We start from the raw sequence: 11,602 nt of genomic DNA on the forward strand, positions 1-11,602 counted from the left end.
TTCTTTCTTTCTTTCTTTCTTCATTTTTGAAATTACCACTATTACATAAATGACATAACATTTTATTACCGTTAGATTCTACCCATCAATTTTATTCATGTTTCATTACACAAAAAAAGTAATAATTTTTTTTATTTTAGTTTTCCTTCATATTTGTAGACTTTTTATGTTATTTTATTATAATAGTATTATATTGTTATTATGATTATTATTTTTGGTTCTTTTATTTATTTTATTCAGACTGGGAAGTGACCAATTTACTGCATTATTATAACAATTAAATTATTTATTCGGATTTTTGAAATTACCGTTATTACATAAATTACATGTATTTTTATTCCTATCAAATTTATTCATAATTTAATTTGATTATTCATCAAATTTCTTAATTTAATTAAATATTTTTTACTTTTTCAGGCTTGGATTACCTTTTTTTGTTATTTCAATATTGTTATTATTTTTATTGTTGTTGTTGTTGTAAGATTTGGTTACTTTTATATTTATTTTATTTATTTATTTTTTATTATTATTATTTTTTATTTATTAATTTTATGCAGACTGGGAAATGACCAATTACCACATTATTTTAATATTGCTATTTTTGGTTACTTTTGGGGTTGTTCGCGTTTATTCAGATCATTCATTATTTTATTTATTTATTGATATTTTATTTTTATTTTTTTATTTATACACTTTTTCATTTTTTATTTACACAATAAAGTTACCATTATTACCATTATTTATTTTATTTTGTACTTCATAGTTTTATTTATTACATTTTCATTTAATTGGGCTATATTTATCTGTATTCAAACAGATTTATTTATTTACTTTTTCATTTTTTTATTAAGACAACAAAGTTACCATTATTTCAGAGGTTTTTTAGTGAGAATGTCATTATTTTTATTTTATTTATTTATTTGTTTTAATTGGGCCATTTTTAACTGTATTCAAACTGATTTATTTTTTTTATTTTTTTATTTTTTTCCTTTTTTTTAATTCAGACTATTAAGTTGCCATTATTTCAGGTATTATTTTTAATTTTTATTTTGTGGGTACATCATTATTTTTACTTTTTTAGACTTTTTTTTTTAGACTTTTTACTTTTTTATTTACTTTATTAGACTTAGATTACGTTTTTTGTTACTTCAATATTATTTTATAATTTATTTATTACTTTATCAGACTTGGATTACCTTTTTTGTTACTTCAATGTTATTTTATTATTATCGTTATTTTGGTTGCTTTTATTTATTTTATTAAGACTTGGAATTTTTTGTTATTACTCTAATTTTTATATCTATTTTTATTATTTCTTTATTCGTTTATTTTATTCAGACTGGAAAATTACCATCTCACTACAATATTTTTTATTACTATGACATTTATTTATTCATTCATTTTATTCCTTCTTTTTATTATTTGGGCTTTTGTTTTTCTTTAGACAGAATTTCACATCATCTCAACGTTATCCCCATCAATAAATCGATCCAAAAGGCCAAAAATGAACAGAACTCCTCTCAGTTTTCAGAGACGGAGGCGTAGTAGAAAAATCAAGCTTCACGGTTCTCCCGACTTAATAGATGCAAAGCTACATCATTAGAGACAATAATGTGTGTAATAGATTCACTGTGGCGTCACAATAGTTCCATGTGTGTGACTGAAAAATGAGGAGAGAAGAAATGAGAAATCAGAGCGAGCGAAAGAGCGAGAGAGAGAGAAAAGCACAGAGGAAAGGATGGACAGATAATCGAATGGGATTGGCGGAGAATTTCTCTCCACCGTTCCATATTTAATCTTGTTTGGCCTGGGCCAGCTGTGTCCGCCATCCACACACGCTCCCCGCGTTCCCAGCGGAGATCCGGCTCAGCCAGAAGGTGCAAAGAGGACCAGTAAGTGCTGGATCCCATCCCAACGTGTGTGTGCGGGAACACATCTGGCGGCGGCGTTGAGTGGAACAATAAACGCTCAGATGAGCCCAAACGTGGACACACACACACTGCTCTAGTCCTCCGGCCTGTTTGTTAATGGCTCTTACCGCCGGCCCGGTCGCCACGGCCAAGCGCTCGCGCGCTCCATCAAATGAAAATAAATGAAGAGGCGGTCGGGATAATCACTCATATGGAAATTCAATGGAGTCTGTGACAGGAACTTTCAGAGGTGTTGGGCTCAGACTCCCCGCTGACCACATCCAGCCCTGTGATTTCATTTATTTATTGTGGTCTTCATTTGCTCTTGAATAGAAATGTGTGAGTCATTCTCGCTTTCTTTTCGTTAAAATGCCGTGAAATCATGTCTGTCGGCTTTGAGGCTGACATCTGAATGCTTGTGTACTGACAATGCATGGTCTTTCTCTAGAATAGGAATCAATAGTTATTCATTATTTACTGTTTTTTTACTATCCAGTAAAATTAAAACATTCCTTTACTGTAAATTAGAAATACCTGAGCCTGACTAGCATAAACATACATTTATTAGACTGTGAAATCATTTCTTTATTAATTATTCATTTGTTTATTTTTTTCTTTTATTACTGTTATTATTTTTAATATTGGGGCCTTTTGTTTTTATTCAGACCAGGAAAATTCTATTATTATTTTTATTAGTATTATTTTATAAATCTTTTTTATTTTAGTTTTAATTATTGTATTTATTTGTTTATTTATTTATTTATTTATTTATTTATATACTTTTTCTTTTTTTTCATTTACACATCAAATACCATTATTTTAAAGTTTTTTATTTTATTTTGTACTTCATTATTTTATTTTATTACATTTTATTTTATTACAATTATATTTAACTGTATTCAAACTGATGTATTTATTTACTTTTTCTTTTTTTTATTTAGATAACAAAGTTACCATTATTTCAGAGGTTTTTTAGTGAGAATGTCATTATTTTTATTTTATTTTATTTATTTATTTATTTTAAATTTAGTTTTAATTGGGCCATTTTTAACTGTATTCAAACTGATTTATTTATTTATTTTTTATTTATTTTTTTTTTCCCCTTTTTTTAATTCAGACTATTAAGTTACCATTATTTCAGGTATTATTTTTCATTTTCATTTTGTGGGTACATCATTATTTTTTATTTTATTTTAATTGGGCTATATTTAACTTTATTTAAATTGATGTATTTATTTATTTACTTTTTTTATTTAGACAACAAAGTAACCATTATTTTATACCTTTTTTTTGTGGGTAAGTCATTATTTTTATTTTATTTTAATTGGGCTTTATCTAATTATTCAAACAGAATTATTTATTTATTTATTTACTTTTTCATTTTTTTATTTAGACAACAATTTTTTAAATTTTATTATTTTGTATGTTTTCTTTTTTTTAAACTGGGCTATATTTAACTGTTTTCAAGCAAATGTATTTATTTACTTATTTCCTTTTTCTTTTTTATTTAGACAATTTATTTTCAGGGTATTTTATTTTATTTTGTGGGCACTTCACTATTTTATTTATTTTTTATTACATTTTTATTTAATTGGGCTATATATAACTGTATTCAAACAGGTTTAATTATTTATTTACTTAATTTTTCTTTTCTTTTTTTCTTTAGACAACAAAGTTACCATTATTTCCGAGGCTTTTATTATATTTTACTTTGTTAATACATAATTATTTTATTTTTTTATTTTAATCAGGCTATGTTTCCGGTATTTATTTATTTACTCACTTTTAGTTTTTTTTGGGATTTAGGCAACAAAGTTACCATTATTTCAGGGGGTTTTTTTGTGAGTACTTCTTTATTTTGTTTTACATTTTGATTTAAGTTGGCTATAATTAACTGTATTCAAATTGACTTTTTTATGTTTTCTTTTTTTATGTTTAAGCTTTTGTCTTTATGCTTTTATTCAGACTGGAAAATTGTGATTTTTCCCCCTTTCTGTTTTGATTTGTATAATTAATAATGCTATTTTCAGCCTGGATTTTTTTTTTTTTTTTTTTTTTTTAATTATTAGTAATTGAAAAATTTCAAATGAATATATGTATTCAGCATGCAAATTCTTCTTCTTATTATTATTATTATTATTCATTTCAGAATTTAAAATTTAAAATTCAATTTTTACTTTTTAAATTATTTTTGTATTATTATTATTAACTTATTTTTAATTTTGGGTGAAAATTACTGGGAATCAGACTGTGAAATTACTATTATTTCATTATTTCATTATTAATTAATTTCTATTATTTTTATTATTATCTTTATTATTGGGCTTTTTTACATTTATTTTTTGCAGAACAGGAAAATTAATTATTTTGTTATTTTTCAATATTTTATCATTTTTTTATTTTTTAGGATTTTGTTTTTAATTTAGACAACAAAGTTACCATTATTTCAGTTGTTTTGTGAGTACTTCATTATTTTATTTTTTTTATTTTACATTATAATTTATTTTATTTATTATTGTTGTTGATTCATTATGAATTACTGTTTTTTTGTTTTATTAATATTATTTTTTTATTATTGAGGTGTTTTGACAATTTTATTTTAAAAAAAAATCATTATTTTATTATTCGTTTTTATTTTTTAAATTGTATTTATTTATTTATTTTTCATTTTGACGACACATGTACACATACGTGTCAAAAATTCAAACAAGTTCTGTGCAAACCTCTAAATACCTGCCCCCGCCTAGCATTAGCATACACTTATACACACTCTATATTTTCTTTCTTTCAATCTTTTTAGACCCCTAATTTACCATTATTTCAGTATATTCTTGCCGTCATTACAATGACGTAGCCATTCATTGTTTGAGTCCTTGCTTTCTGCTTGAGACGTGGCTTTCTGTTCACTTGAAAGCTTGAACCTGACTGCGTCCTCTAATCTTCAGGGGCCCAGGTGAAAGGCACATGTGGACTTCCCTTGAAGTGGCACGCGGCGAATCTGAAAGCCTGTGGGATCTAACAAGGCCATTTTTTCCCCCACAGACGCCTGTTTCGTAACGCGGCTCCGAGCCGAAGGTGTTTTGTTCCTTCGCTTGACTGAGGAGAAAACGGGATTATCTCTCTCAGGCAATAATAAACCTACGCTAATGAGTCTTCTTTTCTCTCTCCCCGTCTCTCTCCTGGAGGTAAACCCCACTGTTCTTCAGTACAGTTATAATTTAACACTCCTGGCTCTCCGCTCGGATTCCTCCAGATGTTTTTGCTTCATTAGCGCATTACTAGTTCGGTTATTATTTATCAGACACGTTTTGAGACCACGTTTGCCCTTGGTTGCTAATTCGGTATCTATCCTCAGGTAAATTAGGAGTTTGTTATCCGTCGGCCCCTCGATGCATCTCTGATGTCCTGATGGAGCGGGCCGCGGCGGCTCTGAGCCGGTTGGTGTTGAGCCCTGCTGCGGCGGTATTGCGTGATGTCGAGCCGCGGCACTTTGATCCTGCGCAAATTTCAGGATTAGCAGCCGGATTAGCGGCGCGTGTGATGGATGAAAGAGCCCGGCGCACGGGGACAGGAGACTGGATCCGCACGCGATGACCTATAACCGCACATCTGAGGGAATTTGTATGGCAACAGCCGGTTTTTTGGGGTTGGATGTGAGCGATTTGCATGCATAAGCGAATGAATCTTTGAAGCCAGACAGAAAACAGGCAGGAATTCGGTCGGCCTAATCAGAGTTTAAAGACTCTCGAAGAAGTTTGTGTCAGGGAAAAGTTTCCCTTTGCATGTTTTAATAAAAAGGTTTTTGTCTTTCATCGTGCTTAAACAAGGGAGCGTAGAGGCTCGTTGAAGCCTTTTATTTTTCCACCCTTCAGCCAAGAAGCGGCTTTGCCCCAGATATCAGCTGTTCATTTGGAGTGCACTTCGGTGGGGTGGGGTGGGTGGTACATGCTGTGTCATGTAATAATGTACAGTCATGTATTTATATGTATTTGTTAAATCCTTTGATGTTATGTCATTAAGCATATAAGATAATGGATGTAAACACACTCACTAAATTGTCACCAGTGAACAAATTTAAAGGGGTAGTTCCCCCAAAATGAAAATTGTCATCATTTACTCATCCTCCACTTGTTTTAGACTTGTGTGAGTTTGTTTCTTCTGTTGAACACCAAAGTAGATATTTTCAGGAATGTTGGTAACCAAACAGCTGACGGTAGCCATTGACTTACATAGTATGAAAAAAACGCTACGGAAGGGGCCGTTCACATGTAGCGCCTAAAAACGCGTGGAAAACGTCTGCTGTTTCTAAGCAGCGTCTGCCGTTTCTAAGCAACCATCAGCTGCGCTCTAGCTCCAAACCTATGCGTCTCCATGCATTGTTTCTTCTGTTAGCGTCAAAATAATGGGGGCTTGACAAATCATAATGTTCAGGAAATCCCTGGACCACAATGATGAGCTGCTCCTCCATGTTTCTACAGAGATTTCAATGTAACGGAAAAACGTGAGGAAGCTGATTGGTTGGTTCATGTCACATGACCTGCGGTGCGCTTGCGGCATTCTGAAAGCGGCGCGGACGCGCCTGGAAAAAGCGACCGCGTCGCTTCCATTATGCGCGCGCAAGCCGCGTGTCTACATTTGAAATAACGAACTTGAGCGTGCAAAAAACGCTACATGTGAACGGCCCCTTAGTCTTCCCGTACCATACGTTAATTTTAACTGTATTTTTACATTTTCAGTAGTGAACATAAGTGTGTTCTAGATGGTTGCTAGGGTGTTCTGGGTGGTTGCTAAGGTGGGTGTTCTGTGTAATTCCTATAGGGTGTTCTACATTCAGGGCAGCTGCTGTAATGCTCTGTGTGGTTTCTAGGGTGTGTTGGTGTAGGTGTTTTGGGTGGTTTCTAGGGTATTCTAAGGGGTTTCGGTGTTTTGGTTGCTAGAGTTTTCTAATGTGTATCTAGGGTGTTTCTAGAGTGATCTGGGTTGTCGCCAGATGATTTTAGGGGTTTCTATGGGGTTTTTAGGGTGTTCTGAGTGGTTGCTAGAGAGTTCTTAGGGGTTTCCAGGAGGTTTCTAGGGTGATATGGGTGGTTGCTAGAGTGTTCTAAGGGGTTTCTAGTAGGGCTGGGCGATAAATCGAAAGCGATTCTAAGGCGCGTTTAGTGACTGAAGCCGGTACTTTGATTAGTAGTAAATCTCCATCACGTGCGTTCAGCTGCGTTCAGCTGGAGTGTTCAGAGGCGTAAATCACTGACAAGCTACGCCTAATCGCGCTCAAAATCGAATCGAATCGAATGCGTTTTTTAGCGCGATTTGGCGTAGCTTGTCAGTGATTTACGCCTCTGAACCATAGACTGTAAGCTCTGAACACTCCAGCTGAACGCAGCTGAACGCACGTGATGGAGATTTACTACTAATCAAAGTACCGGCTTCATTCACTAAACGCGCCTTAGAATCGCTTTCGATTTATCGCCCAGCCCTAGTTTCTAGAGTGTTATGGTTGCTAGAGTTTTCTGATGTGTTTCTAGGTTTTGAATGGGTTCCTATAGAGACCGGAACAGAAGAGCATCCAATCTGACGTTATAATTCGTAATGGCGGCGCTCATTGTTTACCCAGGAAAAGGGTCTATAGGGTGTTCTGGGTGGTTGTTAGTGTGTTCTAAAGGGGTTTGCAGGGGGTTTCCAAGGTGATATCGCTGGTTGCTAGAATGTTCTTATGGGTTTATAGGGGGTTAAGGGTGTTCTGGGTGGTTTCTAGAGTGTTCTAAGGGGGTTCTATGGGGGTTTAGGGTGTTCTGGGTGGTTGTTAGTGTGTTCTAAGGGGTTTGTTTGGGGTTTCCAGGGTGATATCGCTGGTTGCTAGAATGTTGTAAGGGGTTTCTAGGGGGTTTAGGGTAGGGGTGCACCGATCCGATATTAGGATCGGATATCGGCCCCGATATTGAAAAAATAGCTGGATTGGGGATCGGAAAAATTTACAGATCCATGGGCCGATCCAGTGTTTGTTTGTTTTTTTTGTTTTGTTTTTTTTCATTTCTACTGCTACATTTTATTTATTTAAATTTATTTTAAGTAGGGCTGGACCAGATTATTCGAATGTTCGTTCGGTGGGTTGGCTTTTGATTTTAAATTTTGAGATTACTAAAGTACAGTCGGGCTCACTTGAATCGTGGAAGCAAAACTAGGGCTGTGCTGTCACAATGACAACCGCACCTCCACGTTCAAATGCACGCAGTAGGCTAAAGCTGACCACAAAGCCCCAGCAAAAATAATTACCATGAATGTGTCGTGGGAAAAAGTAAGGAAATATTTGAAATATTTATTAATAAACAAGTATTTGACACAAAGATGAAGTTGACGCTGGTACATGATAGTAGCTACATGACGCCATCTGCTCACTGGACGCGCCTTTAATGCCTAAATGCATCTTTATGGTTTATAGCTAATGAAAGAGTTTTGTTTTCGATTTGAATTATTTAAATTATTTCTTTACAGTTCCAGATGATGTATTAGTCTTACCTTTATGAGTAAAAATTAAGTTCCACATCGCACCAGCGCTTTCATGTCCTGCAAAGCGTGCTTCAGCTTTACTCTCCCCCCACAAACGATTGGATATGCGCCTAATAGCACACATTTATCTAGGTTAAAAGATTAAACTAATATTGTGATATGCTTTAAGTTTTTAATATCTATGGATTTTAATTTAAATCGTGATGACTTGAGAAGCCTAAATTGGTCTGCCACTGGCCGCTTCGTTACTTTAAAAAAACAAAAACTTGAATTTAACAAATAAAAAGTGTTCCAAATATATTTCTAAATTTACTTTATAACCTAAATAAACGAAAATAAATGTAATCACTTTGCTATTAAAAACAGCAGCTGTGTAATGGGGAAGAGAAAGAGAAACAAGACCGGTTTCAGTCGGACTCGGGCCAGTAATTCTGATGAGCTGTCGAGGTTGTTGTTTAAAAGCCCATTTAACATTATTATTTAGGCTAGTTTCATATATAAATGTCTATAGAATTTTTCACTGTTTTGTCATCCACCAGTTGCAAACGATAAGTCTGATTGCTTAGAAAAGTAACAGTGCACCTCTTCTCAACAAACCACATGAGGTTTGAGGTTCATGTCTGTTGGACACACCCTAAGTTTAAGCAATAATAAAAGTGCTTGATCTAGCAAGCGTTACTAATTAACCTCACCTTTATACTCAAAATTCAACACCCCCAACAAATTAGCATCCGAATCCTGTGCTTTGTCATTTGCCTTAATTGAGACAGACGGCTAAGTTTCCTCCAAGGCTGCTCTCAACACTGACGGCAATAACAGAATTAATGGACGCAGGCCAGTGTGTCGTGACCTTCTGTCCTGCATTACGAACACACATGTCAGAGTAATTGGATCCCTGAAGATATATGTGTGATTCTTAAGCGAAGTCTCTGTCGCTGATCTATATGTCCACGTCCCATTTCCTTTGTGTCCGTGAGCTCAGTATTGAGTTAGAGCTGCTGAAATGTCCTTCCAGGACTAGCGCTGTCAGTAAATGTTGTCATTTGTCTTCCTAGATTAGAGGTTAAATATTATATGATTCCTTTCAAGCACCTGCAGGCAGATGCATGGAGATGGTCTTCGCTTCCATAGTGCTCCTAAACCCAATCCCAAAGTAAATCTCTGAGCAAAATTTGATTGGTGCTTTTTAGCTCAGGAAAGTTATTGGAAGTTTCAGCATCAGCTTTGCATCAGATGATTCTCCAAAAGTAATAGACACAAATGAAACATTGAAGTATCAACTTCATCTTAGATGTTTCACCTCAGATTCCACAAATGGCTCAAATCAACTGTTGACATACAGAAAGAGTAGACAGAGAAGATGTGGACAGAAGGACTGATTTGTGTTTTTTTCCCCTACAATGTCAAACACACTTTCAAACACACATTCAAAAGTCTCTCTTTACTGTCTAGAAGACTTTGCAGAGATTTCATTGGATAATTGGTCACACTTTGAAACTGTAGTACCCATCTTTCTACACCTGTTTTCCACCGAAACTGCTGCAACACATCAGACAAGAGCAAAAATGTCCTCAGGACAAAGTAAAAGAATAAGCCACTTCCCGAAAAGAGGACGTAAACCAATTTGAGCCACCATTCCAAATTAAAAAGAATTGTTTAAGGGTATGAACTAAAAAGGGCAGCTACATTTACGTGAAGAAATGGAATTTGTAATAAATGAGCTTCGTGATCAGCAGGGAGAGGGTGAAAAAAAAGATGAAAATTGCCAATAGAAGGGCAGGGGTTTTTATGTAAATGAATGTGAGAGCTGAAATTAACTCAACCCTCAGGGTGACTGCGTTATCACTTCGCTGCGTCTATGGAACTCCAGGGAATGGCAGGTTAACATCATAAAACAGCCGCCCAGGTTTGAGCTTCGTCAGGCTTTTTAATTTGAAGAATGTTTCTCCGAAGGGATGAATGGGCCGAGAGATTGAGCATCGTTGTCGAGCCCACCTGTAGTGACCTTCACCAACTGTTACAGCTTTGTTGTGTTTGTGTGTTCACTTTGTGTTCACTTTTCACCTTTCTTTTTACAGCAGTGTCTGCCTTGTTGGTTGCTAGGGTGTTCTAGGGAGTTTATTTATGTTCTGAGGGTTGTTAGGGTGTTGCTAGAATGTATTATTGGATTTCTGTGGTGTTGTGGACTGTTTTGGGTGGTTGCTAGGGGGTTACAGGAAGTTTATATGCTGTTATTTGTGGTAGATAGGGTGTTGTTGAATGTATTATTGGAATTTTGTGGCGTTTTAGGTGGTTGCTATGGTGTTCTAAACCATTTCTATGATGTTCTGAGAGTTGTTAGAGTGTTGCTACAATATATAATTAGATTTCTGTTGTGTTTTGGGTGGTTACTATGGTGTTCTAGGGAGTTTTTAAGGTGTTCTGGGGGTTGTTAGGGTGATGCTACAATGTGTTATTGGATTTTTATGGTGTTTTGGGTGGTTGCCATGGTTTTCTGGGAGGGGGTCTGTGATGTCTAGGTCATTGTTAGGGTGTTGCTAGAATGTATTGGATTGGGTGGTTGCTATGGTATTCTTGGGTTTTCTATGATGTTCTGGGTGTTGTAAGGGTGTTGCTAGGATACATTATTGGATTTCTGTGTAGTTTTTGGGTGGTTTTTATGGTTCTGTGGGTTATTAGGGTGTTACTACAAAGTATAATTGAATCTTTGTCATGTTTGGGTGGTTGCTGTGGTGTTCTAGGGAGTTTATATGATGTTCTGGTGTTGTTAGAGTGTTGCTACAATGTATTATTGAATTTCTGTGGTGTTTTGGGTGGTTGATATGGTGTTCCAGGAAGTTTCTATAAGTTGTTAGGGTGTTGGATTTTTGTGCCATTTTGGGTGGTTGCTATGGTGTTTTGGGGGGTTTCTATGATGTTCTTGGGGTTGCTAGGGTGTTGCTACAATGTATTATTGGATTTATGTCGTGTTTTGGGTGGTTGCTATGGTGTTATGGGGGTTTCTATGTTGTTCTGAGGTTGTTAGGGTGTTGCTACAATGAAATATTTAATTTCTGTAGTGTTTTGGGTGGTTGCTATGGTGTTCTAGGTGGTTTCTGTGATGTACTTTGAGGTAATTTGTAAGTTTCTATGGTGTTTCTGGGGATTGCTAGGATGTTTCAGTTGGTGTGTTTTTTTTAGGGGGG

The sequence above is a fragment of the Garra rufa genome, chromosome 25 (genome assembly GCF_049309525.1).
Source record: "Garra rufa chromosome 25, GarRuf1.0, whole genome shotgun sequence".
NCBI lineage: Eukaryota > Metazoa > Chordata > Actinopteri > Cypriniformes > Cyprinidae > Garra > Garra rufa.